The following is a 16,106-nucleotide window of genomic DNA, read 5'->3' as shown; positions in this document are numbered from 1 at the left end:
AAGAAGTCTCATGCAGCTAAACAAGGCTTTTCACCTCTATTTTTTTTTCCAAAATAGCATGGGAGTAGAGCCAGGGACACATATTAACCTACAGAGAAGCTTGCTAGAGACAAATGCAGAAGCCATACAAACATGCAGGGCAGGCATGAGAACGCAGCCGCCTGCTGAGGGTGGCGGTCAAACCACATCAGAGAGGGGGTGCGTCCTAGCGACCACCAGCCCACTCCCATCCCATCTTAGACCCAAAGAAACACAAGTACTATTGGACGTTTCATTTAAATCTCCAATCTGTAATCTTATACTTTAATTCTGTTTAATATAACATTCCATGGCCAGATATACCAACTCCTCCCACGTGCATTTGTCCCTAGAAACTTAAAATCCTTGACTTGCAGGTTTTAGCTTTTAACATACAGATAATCCAATGGATGAGCCCAGGCCTACCATCAGTTTAGAAGTCAAAGAACTTCAGGAGATTTCATGGCTGATTTGTGCAACAATCAAAGTATTTCCAGTGAAAGCTGGAAATCCAGGAATATGACACTGATGGACAAGCCCACATAGATCCAAAATCTATGCCCTCGGATGCTGTCTGCCGTGCATTTACCCTGAGAACATGGCTCACAGTGAACCTTGAGACTGAGAGAAGAAACTGCTTAAAAATATATATAATTTTTTAAAATGCATGAGGATCACTTTATACAGCCTTGTGGGGCTGTGAGTCCCCAGGCAAAGTCAACAGCTGGCAATACTTACCTCTTCTCGAGTCCAGCCTTGGCCACTAATCCCTGTTGCTGGGAAAAGCCTACCTAGGATGATCCTGTTGATCCTTCCAGGTGGAGCATTGAATCCTTTTGTTGTTTCTCCTTCGAGTCATTTAGACACACAGCCCCTTTTTTTTACTGAAGTAGAGTTGATTTACAGTAGTGTGTTAGTTTCGGGTGTACATCAAAGTAATTCAGTTATATGTATATATGCATATACTTATATTATTTTTTCTACTCTTTTTCCATTATAGTTTATTATAAGATATTGAATATAGTTCACTCTGCTGCGTACAGTAAATCCTAGTTCCTTATCTATTTTATATACAATAGTGTACATCTGTTAATCTCATATTCCCAATTAACCCCACCTTGTTTCTCCTTTGGTAATCATAAATGCATTGCCTGTAGCTGTAATCTGTTTCTGATTTGTAAATAAGTTTATCTGTACTATTTTTTTAGATTCCACATGTAAATGATATCATATAATATTTGTCTTTCTACAACTGACTTACTTTGTTTTGTGTGATAATCCCCAGGTCCATCCATGTTGCTACACATGGTGTTATTTCATTCTTTTTCATGGCTGAGTAGTATTCCATTGTATGTATGTATCACATCTTCCTCATCCATTCCTTTGTTGATGGACACAGGTTGCTTTCATGGCTTGGCTGTTTTAAACAGTGTTTAAGCACATAGCTTCTTGATGATTTCAACTTTAAGAAAATCTACCAGCTTTCCATGAGGGGGATAGTGGGCCCCAAAGGAGTAGACTGGATTCATATTGGAGGAGTGAAGAGTGTGTGATATGGGGTTTCCAAACATGGCAGCAGAAAGTTTTACTTCTCACTCAGGTCTCTGGGGTCGCACAGAGTCGGACACGACTGAAGCGACTTAGCAGCAGCAGCAGCAGCAGCAGGTACAGAAGTGAAGTAGGAAAACAGAGTTTAGCTTTTAGCCTTGACTGATCAATAGATAGGAAACTTATTACCCTAGGAAAGAGTTTTCTCTTGGCAATACACACAAAGAACAATTATGGACCAGGAAATACATACAGCGAAGTTATTACTAAAGAAGAAAAATAGAGATTACCTCCACCAGTCCAACTCTGAAGACAAACAAAAACTTTCAAAACTTAAAAAAAAAAAAAAACTACAACATCTACAACATGGCAAATATCATACCAAAGGCACGGACTGTCCAAATATGTGCTCCTTCTTCAAATTTTTCATGTAGGTTGGCTAAAGCCAAGTCCTGGAATGTTAACTGGGACCTGATCACAACTAATGGACCAGAAGTTATGAAATGCCTCATGTTACCAGTCATTTAAGCCAGATAGTTAAGGGTCCAGTTATGGTTAGGTTCAAACTGAGGCTTAAATCTAATATATTTATTGCAAGTAACACTGAACACTCAAGTGCCCCTATTTTAAACCTAAACGACACCATGTATCGTATCCATTTCCTGCATCTTTGAACCATGCTTCAGTTGAATCTGCCATCTTTCTTCCTCATCGGGGAGTATTCAAAGTGACATCTCCTGCTATGTCACTCTACCTGGGAGAAACCGGCAGGAGGTGGGGGGAGGGGTTGTTGCTAGGCACTGTTTCGCATTAGAAGAATTTAGTCTGAGAACCTAACACAAAGTCAGGAACCAGCTGCCTGAGTTAGAACTAGGGTGGCATATCAGCATCATTCTTGTTTCTTCAGTTCTTAAACTATTTGCTTCATAAAAATATTTTTACTTTCCTTGGTCCACCATTATGCCTTGGTCCATGTTTTTCCTAGAAGTCTTCTTCGGAAAATGTGTACTATATGTGGAAATACAAAGCAGAGCTAAGAAAGGCCCTTGTCTCCTGACGTCAAGGTTTTTGTAAAGAAAAATACACAAAGGTAACCACGCCTCACTCTGGCTTTCTAGTAACCCTAGAAAAAAATTCCAGAAATGTGTTTTAATTCTTTAGTCTGAGTGACAAAAAGGTTCAAATGTTTCCCAAAGTCCACTTAAGAATCATTCCGACCTTGGGAAAATGGATTTTGTTAGCCCCAAAGCTTATTAAGATTAATGGCAAGAGGGGCTCATTATTCTGCCAGAAAAATCTGCTCACAAATCTGAGAGGGGAGTTTTTATTCTGTCTGTTTCAAGGAAAGGGGACCGAGAATGTCTGACACAGACCCACAAGGGATGAGGTGCCCTTCAGACACACAGCAGTGATCCACCGTTAGGAGGCTCACTTTAGGTGATTGCAGGCCAACAAAGGGTCTTATCAGGGCTTTCTTACAGAGAGAGGTCCCTCTGCTCAGTCGTGAAACCCACCACCCTCGCCATACCACCAGGCTTTATGGAGCCCAGGATGGTATTCAGAAATGGGAGCCTTATTCAGATATAAAAAACTCTCGTGCCTATTGACCTCGTTGCCCCAGTAGCAGCAGGGGGCTACTGTTTCCTATTCGACTGCTCGGTCACGGCACTGACCCCACTGTCTCTCAGATTCTGTGATCCCTGCTTCTGCTGCTGCTGACTAGCTGACTCCCTGCACGCCTTGAACAGAAACTCACAGGAGGATCCTTATAAGTTGCCAGTTCCCCAAGCAGTACCAGGAATCTTTGCAGGCAGCGCCCTTGGGCTGGCTGCCTCACAGGTTCCTGCCCAGCCGTGAATGGCTGGATTTTGGCCGAGTGCTCATCCCTGGTCATCTTGGTAGGGCACTGCATAGAAGCTTGTTGCTAAGAGACAGGAATTCCCAGACCCAGAGATGGCTAGATAAGAATTCTGGCTTTGATTACCAGCTCATAGAACTGATGGGAAGCAAATAGACAGGAAACCTTCTAAGTTTTTAAGGAATTTGGTTCAACCCAAGAAACCCAAGCTTGGCTGACAACAACCTGTAACTCCTCAACTCATTGCCCCCCCAAAATTTGCTCCAAAAGGTAATGAGCTCCAAAGAAGTACAGTTCTCAGGAAAAAAAAGCATTTGCATCAATATCCATCTCAGATAAGCCAAGAAAGGCAATGAACAAGGGAGATCCTCAGAGAGCACAGCAAGGGCTTGCTGGATAGTCTGCCTAAGGAACTCACTGATCTCCAAGGCAGGGAATTGTCCCTGTCAAGTAGGTTGTGCTATATGCATTGAAGCAGCAGCCTCCAGGGATTATTTTCTTATTGTCTACTTATTCAAATAAAAGTTTCCTTGCAATTCTCCTCCACCATTTTATGTTTAACATGCTGTACTAAGAGTCCTAGACTTAGTAGTTAAAAAAAAAAAAAAAGAACTAATTATACAGTGGGTCCAAAATACAAAAAAAAAAAAAACCACCCAGAAGTTTCTTTCTCTTTCATATACCAGCCTAGAGCAGCACTGTCTAATAGAAATAGCATACAAGTCACATTTCTTTTTTAAGATTTTTTTTTAATGTGGACCATTTTTAAAGCCTTTATTGAATTTGTTACAGTATGGCTTCTGTTTCAAGCTGTGGTTTTTTTGGCCACGAAGTATGTGGGATCTTAGCTTCCTGACCAGGGATTGAACTCACACCCCCTGAATTGGAAGGCAAAGTCTTAACTACTGGACTGCCAGGGAAGTCCCAATAAGTCACATTTGTAATTTACAGTTAGCCAGCAGCAACATTGAGGGGAAAAAATGTGAAATTAATTTTTAAAATACCTTTTATTGAACTTAATATATAGCCAAAATATTATCACTTCAACATGTAGTCAATATAAAGCATTAAGGTATCTTCCATTTTTTTGTGGGATACTTATTTATCATCCATCTCAGTTAGTACTAGTTAATTTCAAGTGCTCAACAGCCACACGGAGCAAGGGACTTCCATGTTGGACAGCCCAGAGGTAGATGACAGAGGGCAGTTGAGCAAGTGGACAGTTCTGCTCCTACAAGTTTGACAGGGCCCCGTAACTCTTTTTTCCATTGTGCTACAGAGTAATTCTGCTCTAGAACAGAGCTTCTCAGCCTCAGCACTGTTGCCATTTGAGGCCGTCAATCTTTGCTGTAGAAGACCGTCTCGTGCACCGTAAGACGTGTCCTTACACACAGCCATTGTGTGCCTGTCCCCTACCCACTATATGCCAGGAGCACAACCCCCTCCCCCCATATTGTGACAGCAAATGTTAGGGCATGGGGGAGCAAATCACCACTGGCCGTGGTTCTCAAACTTATTTATGTATCAGAGTGACCTGAAGAGCTTGTTAAGGAAGAGATTTCTGGTCCCATAGTTTCTGAATCAGTGGGTCTGGGTGGGACCCAAATATGCATTCCTGTTGGTCTCTCTGGCCAGGCTGCTGCTGTTGCTCTTTGAGAACCCCTCCCCTGGTTGCTGTGCTCCTCTGCCTGGCTGGCTCACAACCACTTGACATTCTTGCTGTCAGGAAGATGGAGAGGAAACAGAGGACAAGTGATATATTTTGAGGATGTGATGGAGAAGTTGCCCATGTGACATTTGCTCAATTTCCACTGCTGAGAATTTGAATTTATGGCCACTTCTTAAAGCAAAGAAGGCTGAGAAACGTAGCATCTAACTGGGTAGCCAAGTGCCCAGTTAAAATTCAGGGATTTTATAACTAAAGAGAGGATTGGGAGATGGATAATAGGGACTACTTGCAGGTTCTTCTACAGAAGTGGATAATTTTATTTAGCTGTGAGTTTGGTATGGATACAAAACTAACCTCAAAGAAGGCATGTCAGCCATACATCCTAGATTTCAAGCTTAAGATGAGGCTTGAGGAATCTCCCTATTGGAAAAAAAAAAATTAATTATTTCTTTATTTTCAGCTGTGCTGGGTTTTCACTGATGCGTGGGTTTTCTCTATCACGAAGTGCAGGGGCTTCTTGTTGCAGTGACCTGCCCAGTTGTGGAGCAGAGGCTCTAGGACTTCAGTCATTGCAGCACGTCGACCCAGGAGTTGCAGCTCCCAGGCTCTAGAGCACAGGCTCAAAAGTTGAGACAAACAGCCTTAGCTGCTCGGCGGCACGAGGGATCTTCCCAGATCAGGGATAGAACCCATGTCCCCTACGCTGGCAGACGGATTCTTTACCACTGAGCCACCAGGGAAGCCCCTTGAGGGGTCTCCCTTTGATGAAAAGACATGTGTGGCTCAAGCAGGCACAGACTTCCAAAGGTGTATGTATGGGAAGAAAGGAAGAACTCAAGGAGGAGATTTGCCAAAGAATCGTCTCTTTAGTATCCATTTCTTTCCCTCCTTCCTAATAAGACTAGCAATTCCTCAGTTTCGTGGTTTGAGAAGCTGTAACTCCATCTCCTAGCTCCCGACATTAGCCCTGATTAAACCAATCAAGGAGTCATATTTGCCTAGTCACAGTGATAGATAGATTCAGTAATGGGCCCATGACCTAAACCGGCCCAACCAGAGAGAAGTTTATAGCTCTCTTTGATGTCTGGGGCAAGAGAAGCTTCTTTCCCCCTGGATGTGAATGAAGAAAATATAGCCCTGGGGCAGCAGGCAGCTATGTGACAAGAGAGAAGCCAACAGAAGGATAAAGCCAAAACATGAAGGAGGGCCACTGAAAAACAGACCTTCAACTCTGACAACATCCTGAATCTCTGGATCAAACCATGCCTGCTGTCCCACCTCTGGAATTTTCAGCTAAATGAGCCAATACTTTTCTTATATTATTTAAATCAGTTTGAGTTAAGCTTCCTGTCACTTGTAACTAAAAGTAATCCCAACAGTGGTTTGACCTGAATGTGTTTCTTCCTTGGTACCTTAAAGGGCAAATTTATCTCCTGAGCATCCACTTACAAGCACCTCCCCATGTGACCATCTACTTTAAGCACCTCCTTCTGTGACCCCGAAGCATGCATTAGCTCACTTAAGTCTCACAGTAACCCTGGAGGTAACTACGAGTCAGGAAACCGAGACAAAAAGATTAGCTAACCTTTCCAACGTCACTCTGAGAATAAGTGGCTGCACCGAGAATTGAGCCCTACCAATTCTTAATCCAATGCTCTTTCTCCAACTTTGGCCTCATATATTATTTTTTGAACCGTGTATATAAATAACAAAGGTTTATATGTTTACTCAAAGTCCACATGGAAAACCATTCTGACTTTTGAAAATCTGATTCAATGATCAAAAACACATGTAGAATATTAGTTAGAAGGTGGTGTAGACTGTAGCAAGATTTTATAGGCATCTTGGGCAGGTCCTTCAGAGTAATTGGGATGTGGAATGTGGAAGTCATTTTTATGGGAAAGTTGGGACACGGCCTCCTGTGGGCAGCCTCAGGCTAAAGAGGGAGTATATCAAGAAAAAAAATCACATTGAACCTGGTGATAAGGTTCATGAGGATGTTAATTAAAAGAAATCTCAAATTTCAAGGCTGTATGGGTGATACACTTGCGAGCAAGGGCATAGGAACAATATACAACAGAAATATAAGGTTTTACCCCAAGATGTCAGTATTCTTTTGAAAACAGTATGTATGGTTTATAAACCATCTGTGAAATTCTTCTCCTGCTCACTTATCTTATTACAGTGCCTGCTTTTGCTTCTCAAATAGTCTGGCTCAGCCACAGAAAGGAGAAAGATGCCTTACATTTTGCTTGAGCATGATCAAGTTTGGCTAACCATGCTATTTTAGCCAACTCTAAAGCCTCCTTATTTGTATGTTATTCAAAATGATCTTTCCCTTGTCAGAGTTAGAAATAAGGAATTATTCATTTTTATATCCACAGTAGCACTGGGTTCATGCTTGAGAATTATCCCATGGGTTGAATTAAATACCTGCTCTATCCCCCCAAAAGGAGAGAAAAATCCACACACCTTAACCCTTACTCCATCCTTTCCCATGCCAAGTTCCATTTTTCTATAGAAAGTTTATACTGGAAATGCCCTCAAAGCTCTCAAATTTGGCTTAAGGAATTGCAGCTGCCCTGGTGTTCATCCAATGATAAAAGTGTTTGTTCTAGAAGCTTATTTAGAAGAGGCTGCTTTTACCACCTAGTCGGACACACAATATGTCTATAAATAAATGCTAAAATGTTAATGAAAGTGGCTAGATGGGATCCTTTAACATCAGGCACTAAGCTCTAAAATAGATTTAATGCCTTACCATCTCATTTGTGTTCGTTATTTGTCTCCTATGAAGTAAAATGTATGGAAAATAACAATATTCCTGAACTTGGCATTTGACAGTCTCTTTGTTTAAACCGCCCCCCCCCCCCATATAATTATGCTACTTTCCCCTTTCTGGTTTATGGCAGGGACTATCCAAGATTTGGATGCTCACTAGACCTACTTTCCCTTCATGTCTGCTCAGCAAAACCGCATTTTCCACTTCTCTTGTATAAAGGTGATGCCACATGAGCAGTACTCACCATTGACAGATGAGTGGAAGTGATGTGCGATACTGGAGGGGGGCAAGTGAGACCAGAGGGTCCTTCACACGCTCTTTCTTCATTTGTTGGCCAACCAGATGCCCAAGAGCCTGAGTGCTGGAAGGACAGAGGAGCCACTAGGAAGAAAGGGCCTGGGTCCCTGAATGACAGAGTGGAGTGGAGGATCTGACTCCTCCAACTCCAGTGGATCTACACGGAACTGGGACTTCAGCCAGGAATGAATCTTTGTTAGATTAGTCACTGAAACTGGCAGCTGCTTGTTATAGTACTGCTTCCATTGACTAATTATTGCCCTATGGAGACAGCAGTTAGACATTACCCAACTTGAATACAGTCCAGTGGAATTCACTGCCCTATGGTGGGAGCACTTGAAAATTTGGAAAGCCAAAACTAGACAGGGCATCAACTAAGCAAACAATTTCGCAGCTCTGACATTCTGAGGCTTGCTCCATAGCCCTTGCATCCATCCTGCCTTGCATCAGCTTTGCCTCCACATCTCAACTTCAAGCATCTGGAAAACAAAGTGCTTGTCTTATCTTCCACTCTACAGTGCCTATGGCAACTAGCACCATTTTGAGTAATTAACCATAGTGGTTAGTAAATAAAATGTCTGGAGAATCAGCTGAAATTTGGTTAAAAAGGAGCTGAGATAGAAGAGAGAAAGTAACATTTACATAGACACTATTGTAGGCCTGGGGCCTTGTAAGTTGAAACACAGATGTCCCTGGATATTGTGCTGTAGGTGAGATTGCCTCCAGCCTCCCATTCCATACCCAGGAGAAGTCCAAAATCCCTGCCTGCAAGTTTTCCTGAAAATTTCCAGGGATGGGGACGGCACTCCCATAGTCACCTGCAGTTCTGAATTCCTGCTCCTGGTCTATTCAATCAGTTCATGGATTATCTTTCTATCTCATCCATCCAGCATATGATCTCTGTTCAGTTCAGTTCAATTGCTCAGTTGTGTCAGACTCTTTGCGACCCCATAGATTGCAGCATGCCAGGCTTCCCTGTCCATCACCAACTCCCAGAGTTTACTCAAACTCATGTCCATCGAGTCGGTGATGCCATCCAACCATCTCATCCTCTGTTGTCCCCTTCTCCTCCCACCCTCAATCTTTCCCAGCATCAGAGTCTTTTCAAATGAGTCAGTTCTTCGCATCAGGTGGCCTAAGTGTTGGAGTTTCAGCTTCACCATCAGTCCTTCCAATGAATATTCAAGACTGATCTCCTTTAGAATGGACTGGTTGGATCTCCTTGCAGTCCAAGGGACTCTCAAGAGTCTTCTCCAACATCACAGTTCAAAACCATCAATTCTTCAGTGCTCAGCTTTCTTTATAGTCCAACTCTCACATCCATACGTGACTACTGGAAAAACCATAGCACGTGGTCTACCTCACATTAATTCAAGCTTGAAATTCAACCCCTCCCTCAGTTTCTACCCAAAAAGAAAAAAAAAAAATCACTCTTAAATTGTATTGATGTATATGATAGATTCAATCAGAGGTGAGATGGTTTCATCCTAGTTAGTTCATACCTAATTTAAATATTGTCATTCAGTTACCCAGGGCTCCTAAACATCAGGAATTTTTTAGTGGGCCTTCAAATTGTGGTACTGGACAAGACTCTTGAGAGTCCCTTCGACTGCAAGGAGATCAAACCAGTCACTCCTAAAGGAAATCAACCCTGAATATTTTTTGGAAAGACTGAAGCTGAAGCTCCAATACTTTGGCCACCTGCTGCCAAGAACCAACTCATTGGAAAAGACCCTGATGATGGGAAAGATTGAAGGCCAAAGGAGAAGGAGGCAGTAGAGGATACAATGGTTAGATAGCGTCACCGACTCAACAAACATGAATTTGAGCAAACTCCCAGAGATAGTGAAGGACAGAGGAGCCTGGCATGCTGCAGTCCATGGGGTCACAGAGAGCCAGACATGACTTAGCAACTGAACAAGAACTGCTTACACAATCCCAGCCTCAGATCACCTCGATAACCTCCTGCACTCTTTCTTCCCTCCTCCTCATCTCTTTCCTTCCAGGTCACCCCAGCCAAATTCCCAATACGAATCTCTTTCACTCTGTAATGAAAAGGGTCCAGTTTAATTCAGATCCTAATACCTAAGGCTCCAGGAACATGCTTGCTTGTACCAATCCAGACTCAGCTCACCCAAAGGGATTTCCCTTCAGTGAAAGACAGACTTCTTATAAGGTGGCTATGGCTCAATTTTGTTCTTCCTCTATTATACGCATAAATGCACATAACAACAAAACCATTAGCCTTCACACTGCTAATTCTCACAGATCTCATCCTACTCCATTTCTTAACAGCGTTTGGCACCAACGGGTCACACCCTCCCCCTTGAACACTTCCTTCATTTTTTAAAATGCACTTTATTGAAGTGTAGTTGAGTTACAATGCTGTATTAATTTTTATTGTACAGCAAAGTGATTCCAGGCACAGATCGTGTGTCTTTTGTGTCTCCTGCATCGGCAGGCGAGTTCTTTACCACTAACGCCACCTGGGAAGCACCATATACATATATATTCTTTTTCATATTCTTTTCCATTATGGTTTATTGCAGGATATTGCATAGAGTTCTCTGTGCTGTACAATTGTTGTCTATCCATTCTATGCATAATAGCTTGCATACGCTGATCCCAAACCCTCTGTCCAGCGCTCCTCCACTTTCCCTCACTTTTTACTTATAGGATATCACAATCACCTACCAGGTTTTCCTCCCTGCCTGCCTACCAGACTCTTCTGCTGGTATGCCCTACCGTCCCAACCTCTAAATGTCCGTCCTTGGATCTAATCTCGCTATTTTTGTATCTGCACTTGTCAACCTTAAACTGGATATTTTCTCATCCAATCCCATGACCTGATCACCATCTCTCTGCAGATGATTCTCTAACTTATATCTCCATATTCCAGACCTCTCTCACAAACTCCAGACATATATCCCCAACTGTCTTTGGATACCTCTAATTGGCATCTTAAACTTAAAATGCTCAAAAATGAAGTCCCAAATCCCATTCCATGGACAAAACTGGCTTCTCCATAAATCTTCTCATCTCAGTAGGTGGCATGTCCACTCTCCTTGTTCTTCCAAATTGACCTTTGGGTCCCCTCATGCTTTACTCCCCACATGTAAGGAAGGAAAGGAAGTCGCTCAGTCGTGTCCGACTCTTTGTGATGCCATGGACTGTAGCCTACCAGACTCCTCCGTCCATGGGATTTTCCAGGCAAGAGTACTGGAGTGGGTTGCCATTTCCCCACATGTAAGCCATTAGCAAATCAGCTCTACCTTAAAAATATGTGCAGAATCCAACCACTGCTTACCACTTCCACCGCAACCTCTCTGATTCAAGCCACCAGCATCTCTCATCTGACTGGTCTCACTGATTCTTCCTCTGCATTCTTAAAACCCATTCTGAATACAGCACCCAAAGTGTCAGTCTTCTATCTAGAACCCTCCTCAATCAACTTCACAGTTACCCTTAAAACTGACCTGATCTGGCCCATTACCTTTCAGACCTTTCTGATTACTACTCCCATACCCCCTGCTTCAGGGCCTTTGCACTTATCTTTACTCCGCCTAAAATGCTCTCTCACTTTCTTCATTTCTTTACTTAGATCCCTTTCTCAAATTACACACTTCCCTCCTGCTGCATTTTTCTTCTTAACACTTATCACCATTTAACACATAGCTATTTGAATTATTTTCCTTGCTTATTTTCTGTCTTCCCTGCTAAACTATGGATGGCCACTTTTACCAGCATTGTTCACTGCTGTATTTCCAGTGGCCAGAACAGTGCCTGGCACAGAGAAGATACTCCATAAATATGTAAATGACTATCAACAACAGCCCTGCGAGGGATTACTATCCCATTCTGTAGATAAGGAAAGTGAAGGTCAGAGAGATTACAAAATTCATTCAGTTAGTAAACAAAGCTAGGATTAAAATTCAGTTTCAGTGCAATTCTAAATGCCATAATAATTTCACAACACAGTATTATCTTCCAGAAGGATCCAAAGCTTCACAGTCACAAGAGGTCTCTGACATGCTTCTGGGAGCTGTGAAACCAACTGAAAATTGATTGAACACTTGCAGTTGTCTAGCATTGCTTGTACTATACACCACGCATTCAATCAACAAATATTGAGACTCTAGTATGTGACAGACCACAAAGAATTCAAAGATAACAAAAACAGATTAAATTTCAGCTTTCTCACACCGGAACTGAAAACCACACAAATCAATGGGAAAATTGTACCCAGATAAGCACAATGGCAGCCCACTCCAGTGTTCTTGCCTGGAGAATCGCAGGGACGGAGGAGCCTGGTGGGCTGCCATCTGTGGGGTCGCACAGAGTCAGGCACGACTGAAGCGACTCAGCAGCATCAATCGCAATCAGGGAAAAGTCTGTAGGAGATAACTTTGTCTGGGAGTCAGAGAAGGCTTCCCTGGAGGAGAGACACGTGAAACTGAGCTCTAAAAGGTGGGTAGGAGTTAACTTGACAAGGGGAGGGGGAATATTCTAGACAGAAGGAACAGCATGTGCAAAGGCCCTATTGTAAGACTGATTTGCTCTGGTTAAAGCCACTTGGCCTTTTGTGATCTACAAGTAAAATGAGAAGGTATGGGCAGAGGGCATAGGAGGTCCCTGCTGCAAGAGGGGGCTGGAGTGGAGGGTAGAGACTGACCTCATAGGGCTCTCTAGCCTAGTTAAGATACAGCAGTGCTTCTCCCAATCAGGCCGCCAATGAAGGACATCAATCTGTCAAGGGTCACACAATTTTATTGAGCTTCAATTATTTGTCAAACACAAATAATTCTTCCCCTAGGAAGATATTACTACGTCCTGGGGAATGAAACTGGGTCTTTTAAGAATTATATGACCGTCTCAGAGTCACATGGCTGACAAGTGGCAGAACTAGAATTTAAAACTAGACTGGCCCGATTTTAAAGCCGCGGCCTTCTCATCCAGTGAAGGATGAAAGGACAGAAATGCTAAAGAAACTGGCCTTTGCCCCTCGCCTGGGGCAAGATGAATGCAAAAAGAAAAAAATTCCAGCCATCTTCTGGTTTCCTTCGAGAACCTCTGTCTTTCCTCATTTCCTACCCTGGGGAAGGGGCCTATTTCTCAGCTCTCTGACTCCTCAGGGCTGCTCTTCCAAGTCTCTGGGGCCAGGTACCAACAGAGATTTCCAGTCATTGGTGGGATTGATAAGTAGAGAATCAAAGACTCTCAAAAGGTCAACGAGTCCTTAAGAATTATAAGGACAAGATAAATCTACATTTCACTTGGCTTGTTTTCTTTTCGTTTGCGGGGGGCTGTTTTGTGGGGTTTTGTTTGTTTTTATTTTTGTATAAGCTGAGGACGGTTGAAAGAGCACTGGGTTTAAAGATCTGCTCTGAAGTCTTAGTTCTGCCATTTGAAAACTTGAGCTTCAGTTTAATGGCTGAGGAAGGGTTTCGAGGACCATTGAAATAGGTAACGGATGTTGAAAGTGAAGTCGCTCAGTCGTGTCCAACTCTTTGCAACCCCATGGACTCAAGCCTACCAGGCTTCTCCATCTACAGAATTTTCCAGGCAAGAGTACTGGAGTGGGTTGCCATTTCCTTCTCCAGGGGATCTTCCCAACCCAGGGATCAACCCCAGGTCTCCTGCATTATGGGCAGATGCTTTACTGTCTGAGCCACCAGGGAATCAGTGTTGTTGATAACACTTCAAGCAGGAGACCATTCTCATAGATAGATATCCGATTTCCACAGTATTACAGAACACAACTCGTTGTATCTGCTTCTGGAACACAATTATATGTTTGGTTTCCCTTGTTAATATCTCTTCCAGCAAGCTGACCCTTGAATGGCGGGTCTGCAGAAAGATTATTTTGTTCTTTTCTCCTTCTACTTTCTATGGGTGATCGTATCAGGTCCCAAGATTTAAGTACAGACAATTTCAAAACCTCTCACAGAAGATCCAGAGCCATTCCCCAGCTGGCTATCTCACATAATATCCTTCAGGTATCGCAAACTTAGGTCAAAAGGGAACTCACTGTCTTTCCTCCATTTCTTCAACACCATGCCTACTATCTTAGCAAATGACACCACCATTCTCTCTCCCTCTCTCTTTCTCTCTCTCAGTCTTTCTCTCTCTCTCTCCCTCTCTCTGCATTTTTAACGTTGACACGTAATAATGTAAGTAATATTTATTAGAACTTACTAGCTGTCAGGCACTATGCTAAGCATTTTAGACACATTTTCTGATTTAAGCATTCAAACAGCCATATAAGGTTTCAATGCATTAGCAGCTTGCTTTCATAGACGGGGAAAATAAGGTTTAGAGCACTGTTAAATCACTTGCTCATGGTTCCCAGCACTACGGTCTTTTTGAAGTTGTCTGCTCACCACTAGTTAACACAGCCTCATGCTCCCTGTCACCACATCTCCCACTGCCAACTGGTCACCAAATCCATCTACACTGTACCTCAAAGATAAATATTTATCAGTTCCATCCAGCCCTTTCTATTTGGTCTTGACCTTCAGTAGCTCTTACTATGATTTACTTATTTTTACTTAACAATTACCCAGTAATACAATACTATATACCAAGTATTATTTTAAGCACTTAAAGTAGTATTAACTCACTTAATTCTCCCAGCAATCCCATGAGGTGGATTCTTATTATCCACAATTTGTAGACTGGGAAACTGAAGCACAGAGCCACTAAGTAACCTGCCTAAAATCACATGGCTAGTAAATGATGAGGCTGGGATCTGAGCCCAAGCAATCTGGAGCCAGGCTTCATGCCATGATGTCCCTACAAATAGAATTACAGTGGTGTCCTAGGTGGTTCCCTCCCTTCAGCAGTTCTCTGCCCAGTCTCAACAAATTCTCCAGAATTCGCTTCACAAAAGTGTAACTTCAATCCTTTCCACCACTGTCTCCCCCACTGATTTCCTCTGGTTAAAGCCATGGTGGCTCTTTGTGATCTACAAGCAAAATAAGATCCAGATCACCTTTCCCATCATGCACTACTCCCATCAGTCCAAAGCCATTGCTTTGCCAGGCACCATTTTCTGGCTGCTGTGCCCTTACATACGTCCTTACCGACCGTGAAATGCCCTTCTCTGATGAAATCAGTCCACTTCAAGAGACAAATGTCACCTCCTCTTCATTTCTTTCGTTTAGCACGTGATCATGTTACCTTCTAATAATTTGCAAGCCCCTCCTTTGTACACCTTCCTGCCCTGTGTCCTTCACATCTGAGATGGGGCTGGTAAACCCTCTAAAGCGGACACAGATCTTGTACATCATTCCAGCCCTATCAGTGATGTAGTGGGCTCACAGTCCACACTTGCTGAATGACGCTGTGGGATTTATGTGATTCATCCAGAGCTTCAAAGGAAGATGTTGGAATATTAGTGCTCTGAAATTCCAACCTGAGCAGTGGGTGAGTGATTTTTAAAAAGGAAGAAAGAGATTAAAACCTTGCGTTTCTTTCCATGGACAGAATCAGAGTTAAGTATGAGTATACACAGTTTGGAAAAGAATTAGACCGTCCTTTAGGGGAGCTTTCTCTTTGTTCAACATTCACTGCACAACCGCAGCTGCTGCCTGGCAGGCAGAGCGTACACACGACTCCCCCACCTTCCTGGGGCTTGCATTTCTCCAGAGAGCAGGGCATCCGCATGGAATTCATGCTCGCAAATATCCCACAAGCAGTCAATGACGTCTCCTCATGGTTGGTTAGCTCTTCCGGTTTCTTTTTCCCAGTTTTGTTACTGTTGGCTTTTGTTTCCTACTTTTTGTTTCATCTCTAGTTTCCGAATAACGGTAAATATTTTTGGAGCACTTGCCATGCACTTGGCACCCTTCTAAGGTTTCTGAAATCATTTGTGGACTTCTGTCTTGTGAGCATCAGAGGAAAAGAAAATGATTGAATTTGAAGAACCACCAGGC

This window comes from Ovis aries, chromosome 9, assembly GCF_016772045.2.
Source record: "Ovis aries strain OAR_USU_Benz2616 breed Rambouillet chromosome 9, ARS-UI_Ramb_v3.0, whole genome shotgun sequence".
Classification (NCBI taxonomy): Eukaryota; Metazoa; Chordata; class Mammalia; order Artiodactyla; family Bovidae; genus Ovis; species Ovis aries.
This window is presented reverse-complemented; position numbering follows the sequence as displayed.